General features: G+C 45.3%; 1 protein-coding gene across 1 annotated transcript in view; it reads left to right on the top strand.

Annotated features, from left to right (window-relative positions):
• The window catches only part of LOC124607011 (sialin-like), a 140,638-nt gene extending 133,476 nt beyond the window's left edge, over window positions 1-7,162 (top strand). Inside the window, exon 11 of the mRNA XM_047139165.1 lies at window positions 6,821-7,162. The gene's annotated coding sequence lies outside the window, so the exon portion shown is untranslated. The remainder of the gene's footprint in view (window positions 1-6,820) is intronic.
• Window positions 7,163-7,537: the final 375 nt, after the last annotated feature.

Consider the following 7,537-nt stretch of genomic DNA (forward strand, 5'->3'; position numbering starts at 1 on the left):
TTTGGCGCCGTGCAGGTGAGCGCCACAATCAGGACTGCATACGACCGAGGCACACAGGGCCAACACCCGGCATCATGGTGTGGGGCGCGATCTCCTACACTGGCTGTACACCACTGGTGATCGTCGAGGGGACACTGAATAGTGCACGGTACATCCAAACCGTCATCGAACCCATCGTTCTACCATTCCTAGACCGGCAAGGGAACTTGCTGTTCCAACAGGACAATGCACGTCCGCATGTATCCCGTGCCACCCAACGTGCTCTAGAAGGTGTAAGTCAACTACCCTGGCCAGCAAGATCTCCGGATCTGTCCCCCATTGAGCATGTTTGGGACTGGATGAAGCGTCGTCTCACGCGGTCTGCACGTCCAGCACGAACGCTGGTCCAACTGAGGCGCCAGGTGGAAATGGCATGGCAAGCCGTTCCACAGGACTACATCCAGCATCTCTACGATCGTCTCCATGGGAGAATAGCAGCCTGCATTGCTGCGAAAGGTGGATATACACTGTACTAGTGCCGACATTGGGCATGCTCTGTTGCCTGTGTCTATGTGCCTGTGGTTCTGTCAGTGTGATCATGTGATGTATCTGACCCCAGGAATGTGTCAATAAAGTTTTCCCTTCCTGGGACAATGAATTCACGGTGTTCTTATTTCAATTTCCAGGAGGGTATGTCGGAGGTATGCAGTCTCAAGAGTTCAGCACGCATACGCCGGTAGCACATATTTTGTTCCGGCGTCGTTTACCGACTACACAGCTAGTACAAACGCAAGGTTGAGGGTTGCATACAATGTAAATCAACTTGCTGCTGTCACCTCAGCTCTATACTGGCTTCCTCCCTACCCGCTGGAGTTGCGGAGTATGACAAGTGAAATCGGCGCGTCTGCGGTCGCTTCCTACTCGTGGACTCTTTCCCCCTTACTAAATCGTGCAAGTGTGTAACGCTCTGACGTAGCACGAAAGCTCGGTGCACGATATTGCTTTTGTAGTGAAGCAATGGCATGGCGAAAATGACTCTCGGGATCAGATGGCCGCCAACGAAGCTGTATTCATGAGACTACAGTGGCGGTAAAACGAAAGTTCATTGATTTATTGTATACAATTGCAGATTTGCTTCATAAGAGAGTAATATCCCGAAGAAGGTCGATTTACTGTCTACACTACAGAAGGAAAGCATGCAAAGTTCGTCAAATCGAAACAGGTAATAAGTTTACAGCAATTTTTTATCTTCGATGCTGTGAAATAGATCTCTTCTACTGCAAGCTCATTGCTTTCCATGTTTTGGAAACTGGTAGTGAGGACCAAAACAAGAAAAAAAGTCCAGTAAACATGTGCTCCAAAATTCGTACCTTAAAAGTTTTGAGCATTTGTTCATTAGAAGAGTTGTGTTTCAAAGTAGCGAAAATAAACAAGTGCTTATAGCTCTTAAAGTATGCGTTTTAGAGCACATGTTTACTGGCCATTTTTTCTCGTTTTGTTCCATATTACCACTTCCCAAAATATGAAAAACAAAGAGCTTGCAGTAGAACAGATTCGTTTCACAGCATCGAAGATTAAGAATTGGTCATAGCTCTTAAGATATGCGTTTTAGGGTCCATGTTTACTTGACTTTTTTGTTTCGAATGATCATTCCTGTCATATCCCTGACTATTGACAGTCACTTCTGAAACACACTGTATATGTGTCCCTCAGGAATGTGGTCATAATGTACATATATACGTGTACAAGGTGGTCAGAAACTGAAACGCTTAAAAAGGTGTTCCAGGGTAGTTTGCGATGAGAAACAATTGTTAAGAATAAAATTTAATGCGTTGCGAAACTTCATCCTACTGTTCATCTTTATTAAATTGTGAACTGAGACTATCTGCTCCTGGGTGCCCGTTACACACCAATACCTGATTTTGGTGTCTCTGCCTGGCTATAATATAACTGACATCCTCCGTATCTCCCGTCCTTTCCCCAATACACCTCCTCCGCTTGTTATTCTTGAACAGAGTATTCACTATTATTAGCTGATATTTACTGCAGAACTCATAAAGTCTTTCTCCTCTCTCATTCCTTATACCAAGCCCACATTCTCCCATAACCCTTTCTCCTATTCCTTCTTCTACAACGACATTCCAGTTCCCATGATTATTAGATTTTCATCTCTCTTTACCTATTGAATTAGCCGTTCAGTATCCTCATATGCTTTCTCTGCCTCTCCATCTTCCGCATGCGGCGACGACATGCGTACCTGAATTATTGTCCAAAAAAATGTGTGAAATCTTATGGGACTTAACTGCTAAGGTCATCAGTCCCTAAGCTTACACACTACTTAACATAAATTATCCTAAGGACAAAAACACACACCCATACCCGAGGGAGGACTCGTACAGTACAGTCCACGACTGCAGCGCCGTAGACTGCTCGGCTAATCCCGCGCGACCCTGAATTATTGTTGTCGGTGGTGGTTTGCTGTCGAATCTGATGAGAACAATCCCATCATTGAACTGCTCACAGTAATTCACTCTGTCCTGTATTCTAATTCATAATGAATCCTACACCCGTTACATAATTTTCTCCTGCTGTTGATATTAACCTATGCTCATTTGACCAGAAACTAATGTCTTCTTTTCATTTCACTCCATTGATCACCACTATATCTAGATTGGGACTTAGCATTTCGCTTTTCAGATTTTCTAGCTTCCCTATCACGTTCAGACTTCTCACATTCCACCCCTCGACTCGTACAATGTTATCCTTTCGTTGGTTATTCAATTTTCCTCTCATAGTCACCTCCACCTCGGCAGTCATCCCCCAGAGATCCGAATGGGGACGTGTCAGGAATCTTTAGCCACTGGAGACATCATCATGATACTTTTTCAATTATGGGTCATATGTTCGGAGGATACACATTACATGTCTATAATGCAGTGGTTTCCATTGCCTTCTGCATCTCATGCCGTTGATCATTGATGATTCTTCCATCTTTTAGGAGTAGTTTCCCACCCCAAGGGCAAGAGAGTGCCCTGAAGCTCTGTCCACTTCAGCGCCCTCTTTGACAAGGCCTTTGGCAGAGAGAGGGTGACTTCTTAGACCGGAAGTCTTCGGCTGCCATTGCTCATAATTTTTGCTCAACTGTTTGAAAATCAAATTATGTAAGGGGTTTTATGAAACGTCCCCTTAGAAAAAATTTATGAATGATTGTGCTGGTAAACCCCTTACGTTATTTGATTTTCAAACAGCTCAGCAAAACCGAACGTACTCAGACATTTCTCTCTTTACTTATTCTGATCATCACTATATTGACACACAATATTTTTAGCGCAACGCAGTCTCTTTCAAAAATACCTACAAAAGAATGGCCCTGACTAACAATAACCTATACCTTTCATGAATCACTTACCACACAAAAATCTTCATTACTCGAACTACTGCAATACAGCGAGCGCTAATACTGCCAGCTAAATATAAGATTCTAACTACTTGAGGCACTCACTACTGATAGGCATAGTTAGCAAATGAATGTTTTTGATAGAGAACAAACAATGTATTTATCTTAATAGTATATATATATATATATATATATATATATATATATATATATATATATATATATATATATATATATATACTCCTGGAAATTGAAATAAGAACACCGTGAATTCATTGTCCCAGGAAAGGGAAACTTTATTGACACATTCCTGGGGTCAGATACATCACATGATCACACTGACAGAACCACAGGCACATAGACACAGGCAACAGAGCATGCACAATGTCGGCACTAGTACAGTGTATATCCACCTTTCGCAGCAATGTAGGCTGCTATTCTCCCATGGAGACGATCGTAGAGATGCTGGATGTAGTCCTGTGGAACGGCTTGCCATGCCATTTCCACCTGGCACCTCAGTTGGACCAGCGTTCGTGCTGGACGTGCAGACCGCGTGAGACGACGCTTCATCCAGTCCCAAACATGCTCAATGGGGGACAGATCCGGAGATCTTGCTGGCCAGGGTAGTTGACTTACACCTTCTAGAGCACGTTGGGTGGCACGGGATACATGCGGACGTGCATTGTCCTGTTGGAACAGCAAGTTCCCTTGCCGGTCTAGGAATGGTAGAACGATGGTTTCGATGACGGTTTGGATGTACCGTGCACTATTCAGTGTCCCCTCGACGATCACCAGTGGTGTACGGCCAGTGTAGGAGATCGCTCCCCACACCATGATGCCGGGTGTTGGCCCTGTGTGCCTCGGTCGTATGCAGTCCTGATTGTGGCGCTCACCTGCACGGCGCCAAACACGCATACGACCATCATTGGCACCAAGGCAGAAGCGACTCTTATCGCTGAAGACGACACGTCTCCATTCGGCCCTCCATTCACGCCTGTCGCGACACCACTGGAGGCGGGCTGCACGATGTTGGGGCGTGAGCGGAAGACGGCCTAACGGTGTGCGGGACCGTAGCCCGGCTTCATGGAGACGGTTGCGAATGGTCCTCGCCGATACCCCAGGAGCAACAGTGTCCCTAATTTGCTGGGAAGTGGCGGTGCGGTCCCCTACGGCACTGCGTAGGATCCTACGGTCTTGGCGTGCATCCGTGCGTCGCTGCGGTCCGGTCCCAGGTCGACGGGCACGTGCACCTTCCGCCGACCACTGGCGACAACATCGATGTACTGTGGAGACCTCACGCCCCACGTGTTGAGCAATTCGGCGGTACGTCCACCCGGCCTCCCGCATGCCCACTATACGCCCTCGCTCAAAGTCCGTCAACTGCACATACGGTTCACGTCCACGCTGTCGCGGCATGCTACCAGTGTTAAAGACTGCGATGGAGCTCCGTATGCCACGGCAAACTGGCTGACACTGACGGCGGCGGTGCACAAATGCTGCGCAGCTAGCGCCATTCGACGGCCAACACCGCGGTTCCTGGTGTGTCCGCTGTGCCGTGCGTGTGATCATTGCTTGTACAGCCCTCTCGCAGTGTCCGGAGCAAGTATGGTGGGTCTGACACACCGGTGTCAATGTGTTCTTTTTTCCATTTCCAGGAGTGTATATAGAGAGGGTGAGTCACCTAACATTACCGCTGGATCTATTTCGTAAACCACATCAAATACTGACGAATCGATTCCACAGACCGAACGTGAGGAGAGGGGCTAGTGTAATTGGTTAATACAAACCATAAAAAAATGCACGGAAGTATGTTTATTAAAACAAACTTCCGTTTTTTTAAATGGACCCCTGTTACTTTTGTTAGCACATCTGAACATATAAACAAATACGTAATCAGTACCGTTTGTTGCATTGTAAAATGTTAATTACATCCAGAGATATTGTAACCTAAAGTTGACGCTTGAGTACAACTCCTCCGCGGTTCGATCGTGTGTATCGGAGAGCACCGAATTACGTAGGGATCCAAAGGGAACGGTAATGGACCTTAGGTACAGAAGAGACTGGAACAGCACATTACGTCCACATGCTAACACCTTTTTATTGGTCTTTTTCACTGACGCACTTGTACATTACCATGAGGGGTGAGGTACACGTTCGACGGGCGTTTCATAGGACGTGGAGGACGGATAAATTGGCCAGTCCGTTCTCCTGATCTTACACCTCTGGACTTCTTTCTGTGGGGTACGTTAAAGGGGAATGTGTACCGTGATGTGCCTACAACCCCAGAGGATATGAAACAACGTATTGTGGCAGCCTGCGGCGACATTGCACCAGATGTACTGCAGCGTGTACCACATTCATTACGCCAGAGATTGCAATTGTGTGCAGCAAATGATGGCCACCACATTGAACATCTATTGGCCTGACATGTGGGGACACACTCTATTCCACTCCGTAATTGAAAACGGAAACCACGTATGTACGTGTACCTCACCCCTCATGGTAATGTACATGTGCGTCAGTGAAGAAGACCAATAAAAAGGTGTTAGCATGTGGACGTAATGTGCTGTTCCAGTCTCTTCTGTACCTAAGGTCCATCACCGTTCCCTTTGGACCGCTACGTAATTCGGTGCTCTCCGATACACACGATCGAACCGCGGAGGAGTGGTACTCAAGCGTCAACTTTAGGTTACAATATCTCCGGATGTAATTAACATTTTACAATGCAACAAACGGAACTGATTACGTATTTGTTTATATGTTCAGATGTGCTAACAAAACTAACGGGGTTCCATTTAAAAAACGTAGGTTTGTGTTAATAAACATACTTCCATGCATTTTTTAATGGTTTATATTAACCAATTACACTAGCCCCTCTCCTCACATTCGGTCTGTGGAATCGGTTCGTCAGTATTTGATGTGGTTTACGAAATATATCCAGCGGTAACGTTAGGTAACTCACCCTGTATATATATATATATATCAGTTCATGACATCCAGTCTTGCAAATTTACTGTCTCTGATGGACACACGTCCAGATCATCCGCTCTCAAAACTCCACTATCTCACTATCTCTCCCCCCACATCCACCACTGCTGGCGGCTCACCGCCAACTGCGCAACGCTACGCGCTATTGACAGCCAACTGCCCAACACTACAATAGCAAATTCCAACAAAGCAAACCAGCCACAGATTTCACACAGCACAGTCAGTGATTTTCATATAGAGCGCTACATGGCGTTACCAACATAAAAACCTAAACAGCCTACTTACACTGTCGTCAAAGAATTCTTAGTTTGTTGTAATTACTATTGCCAGTTTTAGCTGCTAGGTTATTTCTGTTCTTTTTTTTTTTCCGGCGGCTGTTCGGAGTTGTAGCACATCTTGTTTCTCACAAAGCTTTCAAGGCTAATAATGTATTTATTATTTCTCTTGTTTCTGCAGCAATTCTCGCTATTGAAAAGAGAAATGTTGAGAGATATCGTGGTGGACGTCGCAGAGATGGAGCGTTGACGCTGGCGAGCGGAAACGTCATCCCACGGTGTCACGAAGATCTCGCTGGCGGTCACTGCAACTGCCGCAGTGGTAACGAGGCGATGCTTCAGCAGAGGAAACTCGACGCCCCGAGGAAGTCGTCGATGCTTCCACAACACCGTCTCCGCTGCCATCAGCCTGCGTCATGTCGCCTGCCAACGTCACAGTTGCCATTTTATTTATTTATTTATTGTCATTTCTTGCGTTGCTACAGTAAGCCATTTAAAACACAGAGTGGTAATATATGCTATGGAATCGAATAAAGTGACTCATTGATGAATTACTAGCCTCATTGGCAATTTCCCTAAAAGAAAAATGATTAATATAAAGCACAGAAACAAAATAAACTCACTCCACAGGAACATCCAATTAAGGAAGGGGTAAAAGCGTCACGCACACATAACACACTTGGCACTATACTATTTAAACTCGGCTATTACGGCTGTCGTTGAAAGGTCCGCTATTTTCTTTGAAGGATAAATACACTATTTCCTCTTTACTCGAATTCCTCTCCATTGTTAAATTAAAAACAATATTGTTTAACGCTTAATAGAGTGTAACAAATCATAAAAAAACAGCATGGTACCTGACAATGAATACAATCTTTTTTGATTATTGAGGAAAAAG

The sequence above is a fragment of the Schistocerca americana genome, chromosome 3, assembly GCF_021461395.2.
Source record: "Schistocerca americana isolate TAMUIC-IGC-003095 chromosome 3, iqSchAmer2.1, whole genome shotgun sequence".
NCBI lineage: Eukaryota > Metazoa > Arthropoda > Insecta > Orthoptera > Acrididae > Schistocerca > Schistocerca americana.